A 21,879-nucleotide genomic window follows, 5' to 3' on the forward strand; every position below is an offset into this window, starting at 1 on the left:
AGGTACAGTTCAGGGGGCTCAGACACCCTCAGCCTCATGCACCCCCCTCAGGGCTGCCAGAGCTTTATAGAGCAATGGTAATAAATCAGGTAAGAAGAAGAGATAGAGTTAGAGTCAGAGGAGTAAAGGAGCGGAGGGGAAAAGAAAGGGAAATAAAAGGAACTGAGGAACCGAGAGCAGCAGCGGCTCTTGGTCCCTCCCAGACCCGGGAGAGGACTCACCTCCACCGGCCTCAGCTCCGCTCACACTCCGCTCTGCTGCTCCGCTTCTTCCAGCGCTGGAGGGAAGTCACCGTGTTGTGTGTGTGTGTTGTTGCTGTGTGTGTCTGTGTGTGTGTGTGTTGCTGCTGTCGCCTCCTCCTCCTCCGGCCGCTGCGCTGCTGCTCTGCACGGAGCGGGCTGCGGGGGGGGTTTATACAACCCGCTGCACGGCATGGTCCGCCGTCACACGGTGACGTCGGCGGCGAGGCTGAATAATTATGTTAAAGAGGCGCGTGCGTGCGTGTGTCCGTGCGTATAAATTCGTGCGTGCGTGTGTGTGTGTGTGTGTGTGTGTGTGTGTGTGTGTGTGTGTGTGCGTCCGGAGCGACAATCAAACAAGAGAGAAAGAGACAGAGAGAGAAAAAAGTTTGGAGATCAGAGCAGAGACACGGCGGTGCGTTCAGAGAGAGAGAGAGAGAGAGAGTGTGTGTGTGTGTGTGTGTGTGTGTGTGTGTGTGTGTGTGTGTGTGTGTGTGTGTGTGTGTGTGTGTGTGTGTGTGTGTGTGTGTGTGTGTGTGTGTGTGTGTGTGTGTGTGTGTGGCAGCGGATGGAGGAAACTCGCAGGTAACCAACCAGTCTGACGCAGGTTTGAAGAGAAAGGAGGAGGAGGAAGAGACACCTGAGACCTATAACAGCCTATAACTGATCAGATTTAATCAATGAATCAATGATCTAACTGTGGTTGTTCGGCTTCACGTTCAAGAGTCAAAATAGATAGATAGATAGATAGATAGATAGATAGATAGATAGATAGATAGATAGATAGATAGATAGATAGATAGATAGATAGATAGATACTTTATTAATCCCAGTAGGGAAATAAAATAAATAAAAAAAAAACACCGGAAGTCCAGAGCAGTCTAATAGTTTAATATAATATAGATTATTGATTTTTTTTCTGATTTTTTCTTATAATTGATCGTCTCTGCAGCAGCTTGTGGTGTTGAAGTCGGAGGAGGAGGAGGAGGAGGAGGATGTTCGAGGCCGAGATTCACACATTCACTGACTGTGCGTAAAAAGCAGCTCCGAGTCCGAGACCGTCCGTAATTATAATGATTAATTAAAAAAAATAATAAAAATGTTATTATTATAGGCTAATAATAAAAACACGAAGACGCGTTGCAGCAGCTGAATTATAGAATCTGACGTAATTATGACGTGTGGTTTATTTATAATGGAAAATGTTTTGGGTTTTTTTTTTTGTTTGGTTGGTTTTTTATTTAGAAAATATTACGGGATGTTACAGTGATTTTAATTAACTGATTAATTAAAGTGTATATTTGGTTTTTAGAGGAGGACTATACACACACACACACACACACACACACAGACACACACGCCTCCAGCTGTGGTCGGTTGTGTGTTAATGTTCTGTTGGTTTTTCACGCCTTCGATTAACAGGATTATTTCCGCCTCCTTCGATCATCGGTAATTGATCAGATTCGTCCTCAGACGCTGTGATAAAATAAAGAATAAAGAAGGTAAAATGTGTTTTATACTAAATCAGTTTATAATGATGAAAAAACACGTTTTATTTGCTATTTCATGTTTTAAAATAGGCCTGAAACTACTGCTGAAACGTCATCAACATCAACACGTGATGATTCATAACATTCAATTATATTTTTTTGGATCCGGTTTCTTAATTAATTAAATTATTCAATTGAATTAGATTTTATTCTTGGTTTTATTAATTATGGGATATATACAGTATAGGCCTTTTAGGTGATAATAATTTAATGTTGCACTTATTTGGATCTAAAATAATAAAATATTTCAAAAAAGAAAAATGTTTGTTATTTTTTTCTGAACTAAATCAGATGTAATCAAGCAGCTTCAGTGTTTATTATCATTTTAGTAGTTTCCATTTTGTTCCTGCAGCATCATGAGGCCTTCAGGGTATCAGCTGGAAAAATATGTTAATGTTTTGTTCTCACTAAATATTATTTATACCATTTTTACCAAAAGGAATTTTGTCAGTTTATTAGCGATTTACTGACTGATTAATTATTTAAAACTCCAGATTTAAGCTTTTTCTGTGTTTTATTTTGAAGGGCTGATCCATGAGAAGATCTAGAAACCATCTCAGTGTAGTTTTCCATCTCCTCTCTCTCAGCTTCTCTCTAGTAACAACAGGTCGGTGTCAGCCAATCAGAAGAGAGGAAGAGGCTCTGAGCCTCTCTTCTGATTGGCTGACAGTTTTCTAAACCGGTACATTAAAAGTAGAGCAGATTTCAGAATAAAACACAAACCAAATCCTGCAAGTTGTTGTTGGATGGGTCCAGGTGGTGAGGGGGCGGGGCTTAGTTGTGACATCACAAAGTGACAGGAAGTCCTGACGGCTGGTTTTAAGGCTCAGTTTGTGAATACAGGCTGTGTGCATTTCTCTGTGGACTGAGGCTTTGATACTTTCACAGTATTAATATAGAACCTAGAGCTGCTTTATAATCACACTACACATGGACATCTACCTTTATACTGTATGGAGCTTTAATACAAACATCTACCTTTATACTGTATGGAGCTTTAACACAAACATCTACCTTTATACTGTATGGAGCTTTAACACAAACATCTACCTTTATACTGTATGGAGCTTTAATACAAACATCTACCTTTATACTGTATGGAGCTTTAACACAAACATCTACCTTTATACTGTATGGAGCTTTAATACAAACATCTACCTTTATACTGTATGGAGCTTTAACACAAACATCTACCTTTATACTGTATGGAGCTTTAACACAAACATCTACCTTTATACTGTATGGAGCTTTAACACAAACATCTACCTTTATACTGTATGGAGCTTTAACACAAACATCTACCTTTATTTTGAAGGAGCTTTAACACAAACATCTACCTTTATACTGTATGGAGCTTTAACACAAACATCTACCTTTATACTGTATGGAGCTTTAACACAAACATCTACCTTTATTCTGAAGGAGCTTTAACACAAACATCTACCTTTATACTGTATGGAGCTTTAACACAAACATCTACCTTTATACTGTATGGAGCTTTAATACAAACATCTACCTTTATACTGTATGGGGCTTTAACACAAACATCTACCTTTATACTGTATGGAGCTTTAATACAAACATCTACCTTTATACTGTATGGAGCTTTAACACAAACATCTACCTTTATACTGTATGGAGCTTTAATACAAACATCTACCTTTATACTGTATGGAGCTTTAATACAAACATCTACCTTTATACTGTATGGAGCTTTAATACAAACATCTACCTTTATACTGTATGGAGCTTTAACACAAACATCTACCTTTATACTGAGATTTTAAATGTAGTTAAATCCTGATGGGACAGAAACAATCTGCACTGATAAACCACCGCAGTTGCTCCTACTATGTTTTGAATTGTGACTCTGAACAATAAGTGTTTCTCTGCACACACACACACACACACACACACACACACACACACACACACACACACACACACACACCCTTGCTAAGATGCATTTCCTGTCCTGTTGTCCTGCTGCTGCTCCGGACACTTAAAGGGCCGCTCCACTAATCCTGATCCTGAGCCTTTAAAAGCTTCTGTAATGGAGACCTTCCTCCTCCTCCTCCTCCTCCTCCTCCTCCTCCTCCTCCTCCTCCTCGGGCGTCTTCGTCCACAGAGACACTCGCAGCGTCTCAGCGTCTCAGTGACTCAGTGACTCAGCGTCACAACATCACGTCAATATCACTTATCAGACACTTCAGAGACACCGACCAAATAAACTAATAAAACCACGACTGGTTCACGACAGTTATTAAGAAGTGATAAATCTGTGTGTGTGTGTGTGTGTGTGTGTGTGTGTGTGTGTGTGTGTGTGTGTGTGCGTGCAGGCCTCGGGGCTGATGGTCAGTAGTTGATAAGTTAATCCTGAACTCTCAGATCTTCAACTCAACAGATTAAAACTGTTCAAACTTTTTTTTTTTTTTTCTCTGAAACTTGAACCGACATCAGATCCTCAGGAAGCTGCACATCCACAAACACACACAAACAAACACACACACACACACACACACACACACAACTTCAGGACACAAGGGGTGGACGGCTGCCATCTGTCACCTCACCCTGGGGTTTATTCTCATATCAATTAACTTCTATTAAAACGTCTGTGTTGTAGATTCATGTTGTGTTGCTGTTGTGATGTTGTGATGTTGTGATGATAAGACACATTATGTCTGGAAAGCTGCTCTCCTTTTCTCTAAACTGTGAACACACACCCCACTTTTCAAGCACAAAACCTCAGACTCTTCTTGCAAAACCAAACTTTCACCTCAAAACAGTTCAATCTGTGCCCAAAACTGAACTATGTTGTCAAATCTTTTCCCGAGTCAATCAATCAAAATTAAAACCACTACTGAGCAGTCACTAAACACGACATAGACAAATAGAAAACACAATGCTTAGGACATGAAGCTGTAGAAATAAATGTTTATTGTTCCCTCTAGGCTAAATGCATGTTGCAAAACAAAAAACACCTGTGTATTTAGCACTTGTACATAGTAAAAAGTACAAAAACCAGAAATCCTGTGCATTTACACATAGCACTTGTACCTACAGTACAAAAACAAACAGAAATCTTGTGCATTTGGCACTTGAGTTGTTGTGTTCAACCGGTGAAACCTGTGCTTTAAAGGGACATTGTGTAACTTCTCCTGTTATCTATTCATGAAAATCGATTATTTGGTTCAAAAGTTTGTTTTTCATTACAACAATTCACTTTATGCACAGCTACACTACTTCCTGAAATAAGCCAGCTCGTTTAATTCCTGTTTTACATTATTGGACCAACTGATTAATCCAGGTGTGTCTGACCACTGTGACTACTCAGACACACCTGGATTAATCAGTTGGTCCAATAATGTAAGACAGGAATTAAACGAGCTGGCTTATTTCAGGAAGTAGTGTAGCTGTGCATAAAGTGAATTAGGCCTATGTTGTCAATCAAAATTAAAAAACACTACTGAGCAGTCACTAAACAGTAGTCACATAGACAAATAGAGAACACAATGCTCAGGACATGAAGCTGTAGAAATACATATTTATTGTTCACTGTAGCTAAATGCATGTTGCAAAACAGAAAAAAACCTGTGCATTTAGCACTTGTATACAGTAAGCCTACGTAAAAAGTACAAAAATATAGAAATGAGAAGTGCACAACTCAGATACAGCATCATTTCTCTGTACTGGATCATCCTGGACTGGCTTATATACAGTATGTTCCCTCACATCATTGGAAACCTGTGCTTTAAAGGGGCATTGTGTAACTTCTCCTGTTGTCTATTCACGAAAATCGATTATTTGTTTCAAAAGTCTGTTTTTCATTACTCAGTAATCCCCCCCATCAACAAAGTGAAGTGTTCCTTTCAGCTCTGAATGAGCCGTTCATATCATTCATATCTCCATGGAGCGGGTAAGCTCGGTGCTGGCTGCCATTTTAGTCACAGAAGTCCAGAGAAAGCCGGTAAAACAATACGACATCGCCATGACAACATATCGTCACGTGTATTGTTTTGCCTCGTGCTGACGGACCACTTGTTTACATAGAGGCTTGTTTATGCCGTTACGTGCAGCGGCTGTCGTCCGTCTGACGTCTGCCCAATTACAGGTGAATGCAGCATGAAAAACACCATTGAGTTGCTTGTGATATACAACCACAACGCTAGAGGGGAGGAATTCCTACACAATGTAACTTTACTGTAATTGTGTTTGACTTTTGCCACCTGTGCTCTCACCATTATGCAACAACAGGTGCATCACAATGAAAATGTGTTGGCAAGTTGTGTCGAAACAGGTGAAAAGTGTTCATGGTTTTACCAAAAGAGCGACTGGTTCAATCAGTGGGTTCAGACAACAGGGTTCAGTGTTTTAGCAATTGAGAAAAACTGTAAAACGTCTGTGTTGTAGATTTACGTTGTCTTACACTGCAAAAACTCTAAATCTTTCCAAGAATATTTGTCTCATTTCTTGTCAAAATGTCTCATTTCTAGTCAAAACTAATCTCTTTCCACTTAAAATAAGACTGTTGTACTTGTTTTTAGATAATTTTCACTTGTCTCAAACACATTTTCACTTGAAATAAGTAGAAAAATCTGCCAGTGAAAGCAGGTTTTTTGTGTTTGTAATAAGAAAGAAAAACTTGCTCCACTATCAGATTTTTCTACTTATTTCAAGTGAAAATCTGCTTGAAAGAAGTAAAAAGTGTCTAAAAACAAGCTGCTTTTTATGTGATGAGTCTGATTTTAAGTAGAAAATGAGGTTTGTTTTGACTAGAAATAAGACAAATATTCCTGGAAAGATTTTGAGTTTTTGCAGTGTTGCTGCTGTGATGTCACTGTGACATCATCAGGCGGGTTCAGGTCCAGACCAAGTTTAGTTCTGGAGGAGCTCACACACACACACACACACACACACACACACACACACACACACACACACACACACACTGAAAACATGTTTATTGTGAATGAGACGTTGTGGTGTCACTGATCCTCAGTCAGCTGCTGTAATTAATGTTAACAGGCAGAGGGAGGCAAGTAGAAGCATGCTGCACACACACACACACACACACACACACAGACACACACTCATTAGGAAAAACAAAAAACAAAATCATAAATTCTGAATCAATAAGCATGAACCTGTCTGCACCTCGGTGACCTTTGACCTCTGACTCTTCACTTTCTGTTTGATCGAAACTTCAGATCAAAAAAAGAAAAGAAAAGGGGAAAAAAATTCCCCCGTTTCAATCATCAAACATCTGAGTCCAGACGAAACTGCTCCGATTATTCATGTGTGTGTGTGTGTGTGTGTGTGTGTGTGTGTGTGTGTGTGCAGAGTAGAAAGTGGTGTAATGTAAACACTGGGTGAACTGTGGCTGCTGTCGGCCCGAGGCAGAGCTGCTCTGACAGGCTGAAGGCTGCACTTTGATCTGAGGCCCGCGCACTACGAGTGTGTGTGTGTGTGTGTGTGTGTGTGTGTGTGTGTGTGTGTGTGTGTGTGCGCGCGTGTGTGATTCAGAGAGAGAGTCTGGGGTTTTTTGTGTGTCTGCAAAAAAAAACATACTGCGGTAGATGTGTGTTGAGATTTTTTGAAGTTTTGAGTCTGTGTAATTGTGTCCTTGCGTGTGTGTGTGTGTGTGTGTGTGTGTGTGTGTGTGTGTGTGTGTGTGTGTGTGTGTGTGTGTGTGTGTGTGTGTGTGTGTGTGTGTGTGTGTGGCTGCGTGCCTCTCTGGGTCATGGACGTCTCCTCTGGTTTGATCCTGACAGAGTCTGACAGGTGCTAAGATGATCCACCTCAGCTTCACCTCCTGCTACCTGAGGGTGACACACACACACACACACACACACACACACTCACACACACACACACACACACAAAGACACACACACACTAATTTTTTCTCTTGTTTTTTTCATTTTTACTTCGGGAGATTCCATCGCTGATGTCACACAGGGGGCGGAGCCGAGCTGTGATGATCCAGTGAAGGTTTGTTGTTTCAAACTGTTTAAAGGACAATTCCGGGCAATTTCAACTGTATTTTCCTAACATTTTAGGTCTAACAGAAGGAATCTGAAGGTTTTCAGTGTAATGTCTCCTGTTTTGCGGTAGTTGTGTCTGTCCCCGCATCGCCACGGCAGCGATGAATGGGAGCGGATTGAAGTTCTGCTGCTTAGGCTGTTTCCATCCCTCAAAGCCACAGACAGCGTCAGATGGAGACTCAAACATGCACCCAGAAGTTTATTTACTTCAAGCAAGTCCAGAGTTGATATTCCTGTGTTTATGACACAAACGGGAGCTTCCCACTGCACCTGAACACACCGAGCGTCAACTTGGGTCTCGACTCCGCCAGACTTTGAATTAGATCTAGTTTTACAAACATGTCGGCTTGTTGAAGTTCAGTTTGTGACGACTCGTAGCCTGCCAAGCCAGACTACATCATTAACATGTCTAGTCTGGCAACGGCCGGTAGACCTCGGCTCAATCCAGGGGGCGGGATGAAGGCTGTCTTTCAAACTGCCTCTGCACCAATAGGGTAGCGCTACGACCAATCAGAGCAAAGAGCAGGATGACGTTAGCCCGACAAGCCAATTAAAATGTATGTCGTCATGGCGTTAAGCCGCCCAACGACTCTCTACACAGATAGAGCGCTGTGATTGGTCAACACAAACGGTGTTCGAGACTCAAAAAGTTCCTATGGCTCGTTTCTAAACCTACGGAGCAAAGAGATTTGCTGCTGCTAGGGGGCAGCTAGATTTCTAGGCTAGCCCCGAGTTGAATTTGCCCGGAATTGTCCTTTAACGTGTACAAATTTAAAAAATGTCAACAAACAGTGACATCATGACGCTGCAGCAGATGTTTTAGTGTCATCAAAGAGAGTAGGAAATACAGATGTTTGACAAGACGTCAGCTTTCAGCCACGTTCACTTCCTTATTGGGCCTGATGTGCTCGTCCCTGATTGGACAGCGCTCGTGTCACATGGCTCTTATATTCCACAAGAAAAACAAACAAGCAGAAAGTGTAAATCTGGATCATTTAAAAACAGTTTATTGATCGATCAGTGAACTCCAGGTTTGACAAGCGTCTTTGAGCCGGGAGGGGACGTGGACTTCCTGTCTGGCAGAGTTGGAGAGGTGAGAGAGGGGGGAGGAGGAGGGGGGAAGAGTAGGGTGGGGGTGGGGGGGTTGAGCGGCCGTCAATTTACAACGGAAGCGTCGCTGGGATATTTAACACCGTCCTTCCTGGAAACAGGACGCTGAGACGAGCAGCAGGAGGGAGGAGAGAGAAAGTTTTCACTCGTTCCCCCGAGACAAGAGAAGATGAATGAAGGAGGGAGGGAGAGGAGGAGGGGAGGAGGAGGGAGAGGGGAGGAGAGGTGAGAGACAGGGGGTGATGACGAGGTAACGAGGGTCATGGAGGAGGCGAACGTTCATTTTTATTATTCTTTAACTGTGAAGAAGAAGTTTGATTGATGCAGAAACGTCAGATCAGAAATAGTTTAGTTTCCACAGATGTGAGTGAAGTGACGGAGGAAGAGGAGGAGGAGGAGGATGAAAAGATGAAGAACAACGGACACGATCTGTTAATGTGAACAGTTCAGCAAGTGGAAGATGAAGGCACTGCAAAAACTCAAATATCTTACCAAGAATATTTGTCTTATTTCTAGTCAAAAAAAATCTGATTCTACTTAAAATAAGACTCATCACATTAAAAGCAGCTTGTTTTTAGACACTTTTTTTTACTTCTTTCAAGCAGATTTTCACTTGAAATAAGTAGAAAAATCAGATAGTGGAGAAAGTTTTTCTTTCTTATTACAAACACAAAGAACCTGCTTTCACTGGCAGATTTTTCTACTAATTTCAAGTGAAAAATAGTTTCAAATAAGTGAGAATTATCTAAAAACAGGTTAATTTTTAGGTGATGAGTCTTATTTTAAGGGGAAAGAGATTAGTTTTGACTAGAAATGAGACATTTTGACAAGAAATAAGACAAATATTCTTGGACCGATTTTGAGTTTTTGCAATGTGATGACATAAAGTCACAGACGACACATTCCCCTTGCATCCAGGAAAAATGTAACGTTATTGTTTTAAAATGCTGAACAGAGCACAGAATATAACTAGAAAGAGAAAGCATTTCCAGCAGAAAATGCGTGTGAATGCTGAAAGCAGCTGAACGCCATTGCTGAAGTCAAGAAATGCTGAATGAGCTGAAGAACTTGTTGAAACAAAGCTGAATTAACTAAAGAAACTGCTATAAGGCAATGTTGAAAAAGGCTAAAGCTGAAATATAAAACTTGAAGACTGAGAGATGAATGTCTTTCTATGGGCCAAAAGCAGTAGAGAAAGAAAGAAAGAAAGAAAGAAAGAAAGAAAGAAAGAAAGAAAGAAAGAAAGAAAGAAAGAAAGAAAGAAAGAAAGAAAGAGGTAGGTCGATAGCAATAGAGAGGGTTTGAAAGAAAGACAGAAAGAAAGAGACAGAGAGGGGGGGATGGATAGATAGAAAGAGAGAGAGATAGAGAAGATAAAGAAGTAAAAAGACAAGAGTTTTTACTTTTTAAAGAGCTTTAGTATGTCTCTTTCTTTCTGTCTTTCTTTCTACCCCTCTCTATCACTATCTATCTACCTCTTTCTATCTGTCCATCCCCCTTTCTTTCTTTCTTTCTTTCTTTCTTTCTTTCTTTCTTTCTTTCATCAAACTCTTCAACTGTTACACACGCAGTATTTCAACAGTTTATTCTACCTTTTTAACATTTCTACTGCTTTTGGCCCATAGAAAGACATTCATCCCTCAGCTTTCAAGTTTTATATTTCAGCTTTAGCCTTTTCCAACATTGCCTTATAGCAGTTTCTTTAGTTAATTCAGCATTATTTCAACAAGTTCTTCAGCTCATTCAGCATTTCTTCAGCAATGGTGTTCAGCTGCTTTTCAGCATTCACACGCATTTCCTACAAGTTAAGAACCCTGTATATATATTTATTTTCTTCTTTTCCATGTTCAAACTGACAGAAAAGGAAAAGGTCTGGGCCCCCTGCATAATTAGTAGCTAGGAAACTGTAGAAAACTAAAATAATACACTGATATTGATTAAAATATTGAAAAAAAAAAAATAGTTTTTCATGTTTAACTTTGTGTCTTTTGGAAATCATTTCATCTTCCACTTGATGAACTGTTAAACACATTAACAGACATTTTTAACTAGAGGGGAACAAACTTCTGCACGATGACACTGTTTATTAATTCAAAACAGTGGAAAACGAGGAATTTGTCTCTGTAGGTTCACCTCATTCACACACACAAAAAAACACACACACACACACACACACACACACACACTGTGACCTCCAAACCCACTTCACCTCCTCCCTCCTGCTTCCTCCTCCCTTTGATTCTCTCCTCCTTTCTCCTTGTCTGAGTCGCTACCTGTCATCAGCAGCTCCCTCCAGGGGCTGAGTGTGTGTGTGTGTGTGTGTGTGTGTGTGTGTGTGTGTGTGTGTGTGTGTGTGTGTGTGTGTGTGTGTGTGTGTGTGTGTGTGTGTGTGTGTGTGTGTGTGTGTGTGTGTGGACTTTGACTTTTGAGTTTTCAGCCATTGAAGTGAAAACATTAACTCTCCACTCTGATTCAAATGAAGTTTTCAACATGAGTCACAAACTGAACAGGTTGAAAACATCTAGTTTGACCTTTTGATGTTTATCTTTTTTCTTTTCTTTTTTTTTTTTTTTTTTTTTTTCTTTTTTTTTATAAATTCATCATTTTGTATTTTAAATTATTAAACTTTAACATCACTGTTACCTGAGCAACCAGGGTTTTTCATTGTTTTTCCACCACCGGTTGGTCGAGGTTGATGAGTCAATCAGGAGCCACCGTGAGCGTCTGTGACATCATTTCTAAAAGGATGACAAAGACAACGACACATTTCCAGAGTTTTAAAAATAAAACTTCATCATCTTCATCACCACAGGAGATGATTATATCTGAGACACTTGATCTGAGGATGTAGACATAACCTGAAGACCAAACATCTGTCTGACGAGCTGTGGAGCGTTTACTACGGTGGCCCTGAGGGGTCAAATCACTACAGCTTCATTGTGTCCCCAGACCGGTCCCTCACTTTATTGTGACCGGTCCATAGACCGAATCTCCTTGTTGTTTACATTCTACTTCCGGGTAGAAAACCAGCACGTAATTTGAATGAGATCAATAGTAACGAACGAGAGTTTAGCTATATATCATATTTTTTATCTATCACCGTTTAGACAAATCTGAAATGATTGAAGAAACATTACTATTTCTGTGTGTGTGTTTGGTGTTGCTATGTGTTGTATTTATTCAGTTTTGGGGGAACACGGTGTCTAGAAAGCATCAGTGGCTCAGCTGACAGGGACAGCTAACGGTAGCTAAGCTAACGGCGGTAGCTAAGCTAACAGTGGTAGCTAAACTAACGACGGTAGCTAAGCTAACAGCAGGACGTCAGCTGTTAAAACCCTCCCGTTGTGGGACACGACATGAAACTACTCCAGTTAGCTCAGTCATGTTGGAACTCAGATATCCGCTGGAGAAAATATTTTTTCATGGAGCGTTTATTGAGTCACTGAGTTATTAAAGTTAAACAGGTAGCTAACCGTTAGCCCGGCTAATCTATGATAACCATGACTAATTACAAAAATGTGCACACAGAAATAGTAATGTTTGTCCAATCATTGGTTTTATAGACTTTACAAACACCAGATTAGTCTAAACGGTGATATAGTGACATGAAAAATTAGATATAGCGAAACTCTCGTCCGTCACTATTGTTCGAATGCTGGTTTTCTACCCAGAAGTAGTTGTAAACAACAAGGAGATTCGTCCTATACACTGTAAAAAAACATGGACGTAGCATCCGTGGCGTCACCCATTGGTTTTGGGGAGTCGTTTTTGTGACTCAAATATGGCGGCCTGAACATGGCGGCCTGAACACTGTGTTTTCAATTTTGTCCCCCTGTTGTCCATGTGGCTACTTGTGCGGCAGTGTGTGTGCTGCCTCTGTGCCGTCCAAGAGTTCACCTGTGTCGTTCTATGTCTTGGGTTTCTGCTGTATTTTACTGTGATCTGTATTTTCCTGCGATCTGTATTTTATTGTGATTTGTATTGTGAGTTTTATGTTGGGACTACAGATGGAAATTAGCCCTAGTGGCTAAATCTGGTACAACCATCTCTTCATTGTTCTAAAATTGATTAATGGTATTGTACACTGTCCTGTGATAATAAACTAAACTAAACTAAGACATGCATCTTCAGTGAAAACAGGAAGAGATCACCATGAGATGAGAAGACAGAGTTTGATGATACCAAGAGAGGAACTGGATCTGATATTAGCAGGAAGGTTGTTCCGATTTCAGGACGGAGGGAGAGAAGGAGGTTTATGTTTATGTTTATTAAAGACTCCCATTAGCTGCTGCACTGCAAAAAATCAAATATCTTACCAAGAATATTTGTCTCATTTTTAGTCAAAATGTCATTTCTAGTCAAAACAAATCTCATTCTACTTAAAATAAGACTCATCACATTAAAAAGCAGCTTGTTTTTAGACACTTTTTCCTTCTTTCAAGTAGATTTTCTCTTAAAATAATCTGATAGTGGAGCAAGTTTTTCTTCCTTACTACAAGCACAAAAAACTTTCTCTCACTGGCAGATTTTTCTACTTATTGCAAGTGAAAATGTGTTTGAAACAAGTGAAAATTATCTAAAAACAAGTTAATTTTTAGGTGATGAGTCTTATTTTAAGTGGAAAAGGACTGTTTTGACTAGAAATGAGACATTTTGACAAGAAATAAGACAAATATTCTTGGAAAGATTTTGAGTTTTTGCAGTGTGGACTTTCCAGCAGCTACACTCCCTGGGGTCTTGATCACTGAAATGATAATACATATTTTCATTAATACATTGACATACATATTCACAACCATTAAAATACATTACATACAGTAGCCTACACACACACACACACACACACACAAACATCTCAACACAAGACAAGGAAACAATCTCACAACACAATTCAAAATACACTGACATAGACACTCTAGACTACTACTAGAGGTGAAGGAGGTGAGGAGCGCTGGGTTTGACCCCCGGGGCAGGGGGAGGGGAGGTGCGGGGGGGCAACACCAGGACTACCGGTGCTCCACTTCCTTATCTTTCAGGCGGAGCGCCCCGTCGAGTCACCGGCCGGGGTATCGGGTTCGGGCCGGGGCGAAGGGTCGCGACCTCAGCTGGGAACAAGGACTTCTGTTCTGCTCCGCTCGAGCTTTTTAAAAGGAGACGCCTGTTTTCAGGGAGGGGAGGGGGGAGCAGCGAGGTGGGGAGGGGGGGGCACAGAGAAAGTCTTTATGTGATGACGGTAAAACGTCGTGGAGCTCCACAGGTTCCTCCTCCTCCTCCTCCTCCTCCTCCTCACTTCATCCAGATGTTTGTTGGTCGCTCCAGCTCAGGTGAAGCACGGGGCTTTTATTTTGATATTTCCTGTTCGTACAGTTAAAAACTCAACCAAACATCCTCCATAGAGAAGATGCTGCATTACAGGTTTGATAAATGGTTCACACTTCCTGTCTCCTGAGTGGGCGTGGCCACAGTCATGATGCTGAAGCATGGTCACTAGAGTTTGGAACAGAATTTGGTACTTTCGGCACCGACTGAATTCCCGAGTATCGATTCACGTAAAGTCAAACGGTTCCACATTTCGGTACCTGAACGCACCTTTGTGTGGTGTGGATAGTGTTTGTCTAACACAAATATTCGAGCCCCTCACCTCCTCTACTCTCTGAGCCCGTCGTTTTAAATCACCAACTGAAAAACAGCCGTCTGTCATTCAAAATAAAAGCATGCACTTTTATGAGAATCGGTACCGGAGAACATTGGTACCGCTTCTCATCACAGCTGTACCGTTCAATTACTGTAAGTCCCCCTGCATTAAAACCTCAACAAATAACTTAATTTAAAAAAACTGTTTAAGACGAAGGCCATGTCATGTTTTGATGCTGTCGTGATGTCAAGTTGAAAAATCGGAGCTCTGAAATGATACCCAAATTTCCAACCTGTAATTTCCGGGTTCTACGCCGTTCACTTAAATTTCAATTTCAATTTCACAAAAATTCAGAATTTTGACTATTTATTTAGAGACAAAATAACTTTACCACATACACACAAAAACTACCGAGAACAGGTCCCATTGTTGTGTAGGCTACTGGCACCGGTTCACAGGAACTGAGCATCGATTCAGATGTGAAAGGTTCCCGTCCCTCGTGTCCACGCCCACCTGTCCACCATTCACAGAAATATGGACCTCAGGCTACGTTTACACGGAAACGATCTGAACAGAAAACACATGTTATGTAACTTTGATGTCTTTCTTCTTACCTTCTTTTTTCTACTAAAAGCCTAACTAGGGACGGGAGTTGGAAACTAGCATTAGCTATAATCTCTGTATGCAGAACATCAGTCACATTGACTTGTTTGTAACGAGTGGAAGTGTCACTATGTTAACCTGCATTGTCCCTATCAAATAAACTGAATTAAATTCATTTAAATTAAAAAGTGGAGTTGCGTTCTCACTTATTATTTTGCGTTTTTGGGGTGGAAATCTGCGTGCATACGGTGATGCAAAATCTGTGGAATTCAATGTTGTATGCACGCCAGGCGCCGAGGTGGCAGCGTGCTACACAACACACAACACCACCAAGTCTGCACGACTACAGGTGTACACATATATCCCATGAAATATTTTACCGTTTTACCTGTGTACAGACGGAGCTGGACTTCCTGTCTGTCTGAGGACGAGACGTCACGTCACACACACCTGTACACCACTACGATGTGATGACATCACTGAAGCTCCGCCCCCCGGCTCGTTATGACCAGGTGTCATTAGTTTAATCAGAGAGAGAGAGAGAGAGGACGACGGTGTCACGGAGCCTCAGGCTGAAATACCTCCACTGCTACCTGGGTGTGTGTGTGTGTGTGTGTGTGTGTGTGTGTGTGTGTGTGTGTGTGTGTGTGTGTGTGTGTGTGTGTGTGTGTGTGTGTGTGTGTGTGTGTGTGTGTGTGTGTGTGTAGAAGGTGGTCGTCTTTGTTTACCTTTGAAGAAGGAGTAAACAAAGGAGAGAGGAAGTGTCTTTATGTGAAGGAAGAGTGTTCATCCATCCAGCCCTGCAGACAGAGTCCTCAGGCTGACACACACACACACACACACACACACACACACACACACACACACACGCACACACACACACACACACACAGTCGAGGTTAGTGTGTGTGTGTGTGTGTGTTTGTGTGAACTTTACAGGCTGAGATGACGCTCACACTGAACCACAGGGCGAGTTTTCTCTCCTGCGGTTTGAGTTTTTGGTGGTGAAATGATTGAAGAGTGTGTGTGCGTGTTTGTGTGTATGTCTGTGTGTGTGTTGTGTTTCCAGTGAAATAAACACAGTTGTGCTAAAAGTCGCACTTTCTATTTTCTCTTTTACATGTTGTCATTCCGACATCACACCGTTTAAGCTGCGTTCACACCGGACCTTTTGTTTTTGTCTCTGTCGCTCTGTCACTCAGCTGCAGTCGATCGTCAGTTTGGAACGATATAACAGATCAACAGCTCTGATGACGTCATTCAAGCGATTCCAGTGAATTTCACCTCGCTCCAAGTCGCTCTTTTCTTCCCACAACGTCAAGCCATCAAGTTTCCATGATTTCAGTAGTTGTCATAGTTACACATAGATTACAGCAGCCAATCAGCACTGAGCGACAAGCGACTGACGGCCAGCGAGTTGGGATGTCTCATCTCGAGCGACAGAGCGAAAAATATCCCCAACGATTTTTCCCTCAGTCACTCGTTTGCAATGACTTAAAGCAGAAGTAAGTGATATATTTGTGTTAATATAAGTCTTAAATAGTTATATCTTCCGACAGCAATCACTTCTATAGAGTGTTTGGTCTGAAACACGGGTCTGTCAGTCACTCTGCTCTGCTCTGAGCCCAGGAGAAAACTTTCCTTGTATCCTACAAGTTTTTATCCAATGAGGAGAGAGAACGGCATAAAGGGGCAGTCCTCTCTGTGTGTACAGCCAAGGGATGCGCCTGAATGTGGTGACGTAGGGACGAGGACTGTTATGATGCGTTCAAGGCAGCCCGTAACTCGTGTTTTTCCGACCTGTGAAGTCGTACCAGTTCGATCTGGTACGACTTCACCGGTCAGAAGTTACGAGTGGCCGTTATAGTGACTTTCACCGGTAAAACAGGTCAGAGAAACACGAGTGGGTTGCCTGGAACACTACAAAGTCGTAAGTTGTGACTTGAAGCTGTAATTTACGGTTTCAAAAGCCTGCCTGGAACGCAGCATTAGCCAAAACCACCGGATCGCTTACTTCTGCTTTAAATCAGAAGTAAGCGATCCGGTGGTTTTGTCTAACTTCCTGTCAGCAGATGGAGTTAGCAGTCCCCGCCCTCGTCCCTACGTCACCACATTCAGGCGCATCCCTTGGCTGCACACACAGAGAGGACCGCCCCTTTATGCCGTTCTCTCTCCTCATTGGATAAAGGTTGTGGGATACAAGGAAAGTTTTCTCCTGGGCTCAGAGCAGAGCAGAGTGACTGACAGACCCGTGTTTCAGACCAAACACTCTATAGAAGTGATTGCTGTCGGAAGATACAACTATTTAAGACTGGGCCGTAAAGTATACCCCCGCAGCCCCCGCGAGGCGGGGGGGCCCCGCATGCCGTGGGGGCCCCGCCCCCGCCCGTTAAGCCGGGTTTCCACCGAATCAACGGTCTTTTTTTTCTTTTTTTTACACCGCAACATATGGTTCACGTCATGATAACCTCTGTATTTTGGCCATTCAAGCTTCCACAGTCCATAGTTCTCTTCTTTGTTTGATATTTCAAGAGACTTTTTGGTTAAGTTACCATGGATAGCTCCTAGGCAGGATTGTTCTGCTCTGTTGTCGCCGCTGTCACCCCCGCACCCCCCCCCCCCCCCCCGCCGCCGTCATCCGCGGCGGACGGCCGCGGGGGGGCCCCGCACGGTTACGTTACGGCGCTGATTTAAGACTTATATTAACACAAACATTCACCTATGTCTGCTTTAATATGTAAACTTGTCGCCAGCAACAAAAATAAAAGGTCCGGCATGAACGCACCTTTAGACATCCCACCATTCCGACATACCACCATTCCGACATGCGAACGTCCCACCATTCTGACAAGGCTTTCAATATGAGGGAATGTGCGTTACTCAACAGGTGACTCCCTTCTCTAAGACATGCTGATAGAGGAATACCCACATGGTTGTGTCTGCCTGTCTAGCCTCTACCTGCTCTTTTTACTAAACTTAACCAACTCCTTTCTTCATTGCCTAAACCCAACCAGTGCAAAATATTTTTTGGGAAAAAATACGCTATTAAAGGGATAGTTCAACATTTTGGCAAATTGGCCCATTGCCATAATCTCTATAGTCATAGCAGTAGGTTCGTTACCTTTAAATGTCGGTGCAAGCTATTTTTAGAACGGTGGAGCAGAGCCGTGAGCTGCTCAGAGCTACGCTACGGAGGGATTTCTTGGTTTCCCTCATCAAACTCATCAAATACACAATCCAACAACTCCACAACGCTCTGGTGGACAAGTTGTGACCTGCACATTCAGGGAAATTCATGCAAAACCGCTGATGCGCGTTGCCTTCAGGGACAGTTTTTCATCAGCAGTCTCTGCATTTCCCTCTAAAACAACTCTGTGTGGTAACGTTGTGTTATTATCTCATAGCGTGGTGAATGTGCAGGTCACAACTTGTCCACCAGAGCGTTGTGGAGTTGTTGGATTGTGTATTTGATGAGTTTGATGAGGGAAACCAAGAAATCCCATAATGAGCCTCCGTAGCGTAGCTCTGAGCAGCTCACGGCTCCGCTCCACCGTTCTCTGCTATGACTATAGGGGTTATGGCAATGGGCCAATTTGCCAAAATGTTGAACTATCCCTTTAAAGGAATTGTCGGAAAGGCAGGATGTTTAAAAAAAGAGAAAAAAAATACCGTCATTCCGACCATAGGAGGCAAGAAGTGTTGGAATGACGGGACGTTTGATAGAAAATTAAGTGTTTATGCCATTTAGACAATTAGAGGTTTATGTCGGACTGGTGGGATGTCGGAATGGCAGTTTCCCCCCTCCAGATGCAACGCGACCCCCCCCCCCCCCCTGGGTATTCAAAATAAAATAAAATCCTCTGGTTTTCAAAATAAAACAAACACAACCTAAGTTTTCAATATTGAATAATAAGTGGAGACCTTTCAAAATAAAACACGCTAGATAAGAAATTTCAAAATAAGACGAATCAGGGTGGACGGAGCCTCAGCTGCACACACACACACACACACACACACACACGTTCTTTTAGCAACAGGTGTGAATGAGTTCAGGCCTGAAGATGAAGTGTGGACGTCTCTCTCTCTCTCCTCCCTCATCCATTCATCATTTACAGTAGGAAGCAACCTGCCACTGGTGAGTTACTGTGCCCCACCCCCGACCAGCACACACACACACACACACACACACACACACACACACACTCACACACACTCCACCATCTCAACCCAAACTCCTCCAACAGCAGCAGTGATGTCGTCGTCCTCTCTTCTCTTCAACATGTTCATATTTTTATCATTCAGATAAATGAAGATACTTTATTAATCCCACATCGAGATTAATTTTATTTTTTAACAGTTTGATATTTAGGCTTTGTTTGTTTATTATAAGTTTTTATTTTTATTTTTTATTTAGTCCAGTCCAGAACAAAGTCGGATTCTGATTGGTTGAAAGCTGTTGATTCACTTCCCTAGAGAGAAGGTCCAGACCTCGTCCTATTGGCTGAGACGTTGTCTGATCATGTAAACAGCATTAATTAAGACATGAGACTCTTTATTGATTAATTATCTTGTAACAGTAGCAAAGAGTTCAGGATGCATAAAGTAAATAAGGAATAAGGAATAAAATAACGGATTTAAGAATATAAATATGGTAACACTTTACAATAAGGGTCCCTTAATTAACGTTAGTTAGTACATTATTAAGCATTAATATATAAACTAATGTGTTAATTCATGCTGAGTAATGCATACATAATGATAATAACTAATTACATTATTCAACTTTTATTATTAGGCTACTTAATCATTTATTAACTAACTTTGATTAGTACACATTAATTAACTGCTTACTAGGCTACATTAATTAATGTGTTTCCTAATCCTAAATAATAAATAATAATAATTGTTAATATATCTGTAAACAGTTAATTCATGGTTAATAATGTACTAACTAATGTTAATTAAGGGACCCTTATTGTAAAGTGTTACCTATAAATATATATAAAAAAAAACAAAGATATGTATATGTACATGTATTTTGGTCAAAGATATTGCACAGTGTGGTCATGAAAGAACAAGTAAAAGTACGGCTTGTATGAGTGGACAAGGTGAAAATACACAAGAATAAATTATGCAGAAAAGAAAAGTTTATAAGGCAAAGCAAGGGAAGGCAATTTTATTTTGTATAGCCCATTTTTTACAAACAGTTTGTCTAAGTACAACTGGCTGAGGTAAAGGAGTGTAATGGAGAAAGTGGCTTCTGCAACAGTTGTATTTCAGTATCAGTCAGGATCAGTATTTCAATAATGTCAAGAAAAAATAGAGTCTAGAGTGCAGGTTTTTTTCAAATCAAATCAAATACACTTTATTTGTCCCGCGAGGGAAATTTGTCTTGGGCAAGTAGCGTAGGAAGAAAGAACTGCCTTGTTCATACATACACAACAGAATATACAACAGTAGGCTATCAATGACATGCATACACAAAAAAAGAAAGAAAGAAAGTGCGGTAAAATGCAATAAATAATTATAGAATGCAAAATGATAGAAATGAACTAAACTAAGAGAAGACTGAATCCTGGTGAAAGTGATGATTCAGAGGAAGAAGTTACAGTTCAACTCTGTGAACTTTCTCGTCTGATTCAGAACATTTTATAGAATAATCTTCTAGTTTGGTCTCGTTCTGATCTGTTACAACTCATCACATCGTATTAATGATACATCACCTCCGTGTGTGTGTGTGTGTGTGTGTGTGTGTGTGTGTGTGTGTGTGTGTGTGTGTGTGTGTGTGTGTGTGTGTGTGTGTGTGTGTAGGTGTGAGGAATGCGTCAAGTCAGATGGAGTTTGTGAATGAACACCTGAACTCCGCCCACTCATACATACCTGGACTATAACGCACAACACCTATGCAGAGGTTACACAAACACACACACACACACACACACACACTCACCCCCAACAAGACCACACACACACACACACACACACACACACACACTCCTCATTCCTGGCTGCTCTCTGATTCCTGCCTCCGTGACCTCTGACCTTTATCCATCAACTGAGGTGCTACCTGCCCCGCGGCTCCTTCTCCTTCTGTGTGTGTGTGTGTGTGTGTGTGTGTGTGTGTGTGTGTGTGTGTGTGTGTGTGTGTGTGTGTGTGTGTGTGTGTGTGTGTGTGTGTGTGTGTGTGTGATCGTCTTTACCTGCTGCCAGTACAACAGTTTGTAGTTTTCATAACGTTCGTAGCAGAGAGGTTTTCTATGTCATTGAATATTCAAATGAAACCAGATTACAGCAGCAGACGTCAGTGAAAAGACACTAAAGAAATAAAAAATAATAATATTTCTATGAAGAGCATGTACAGAGTAGTGATGATGAATACAGAGAATGTACAGATATCTGACATAGTGTTGTATATAGTACAGTACTGCAGTTGTCAGATTAAGAGATTAGTTCAGACTATACGATATATATTCCTAAACACACATTTTTCTATCCATTGTGCCTCTCAACCACACGAACACGGCGATTTCACCCACATAAACTAAGATATTTTTAAACGGATAAAAAAAGTAGAGAAAGAAAAAAAAAATCCGATTGAGAGGATCCATGTATCGATGACGTCAAGCGCCTAGCAACAAGCCGTTCGCACATACACATTGAAGCAAAACGGTTGCCAACAACAATGGCCGACATGT

This window comes from Trachurus trachurus (assembly GCF_905171665.1).
Source record: "Trachurus trachurus genome assembly, chromosome: 15".
Taxonomy (NCBI): Eukaryota; Metazoa; Chordata; class Actinopteri; order Carangiformes; family Carangidae; genus Trachurus; species Trachurus trachurus.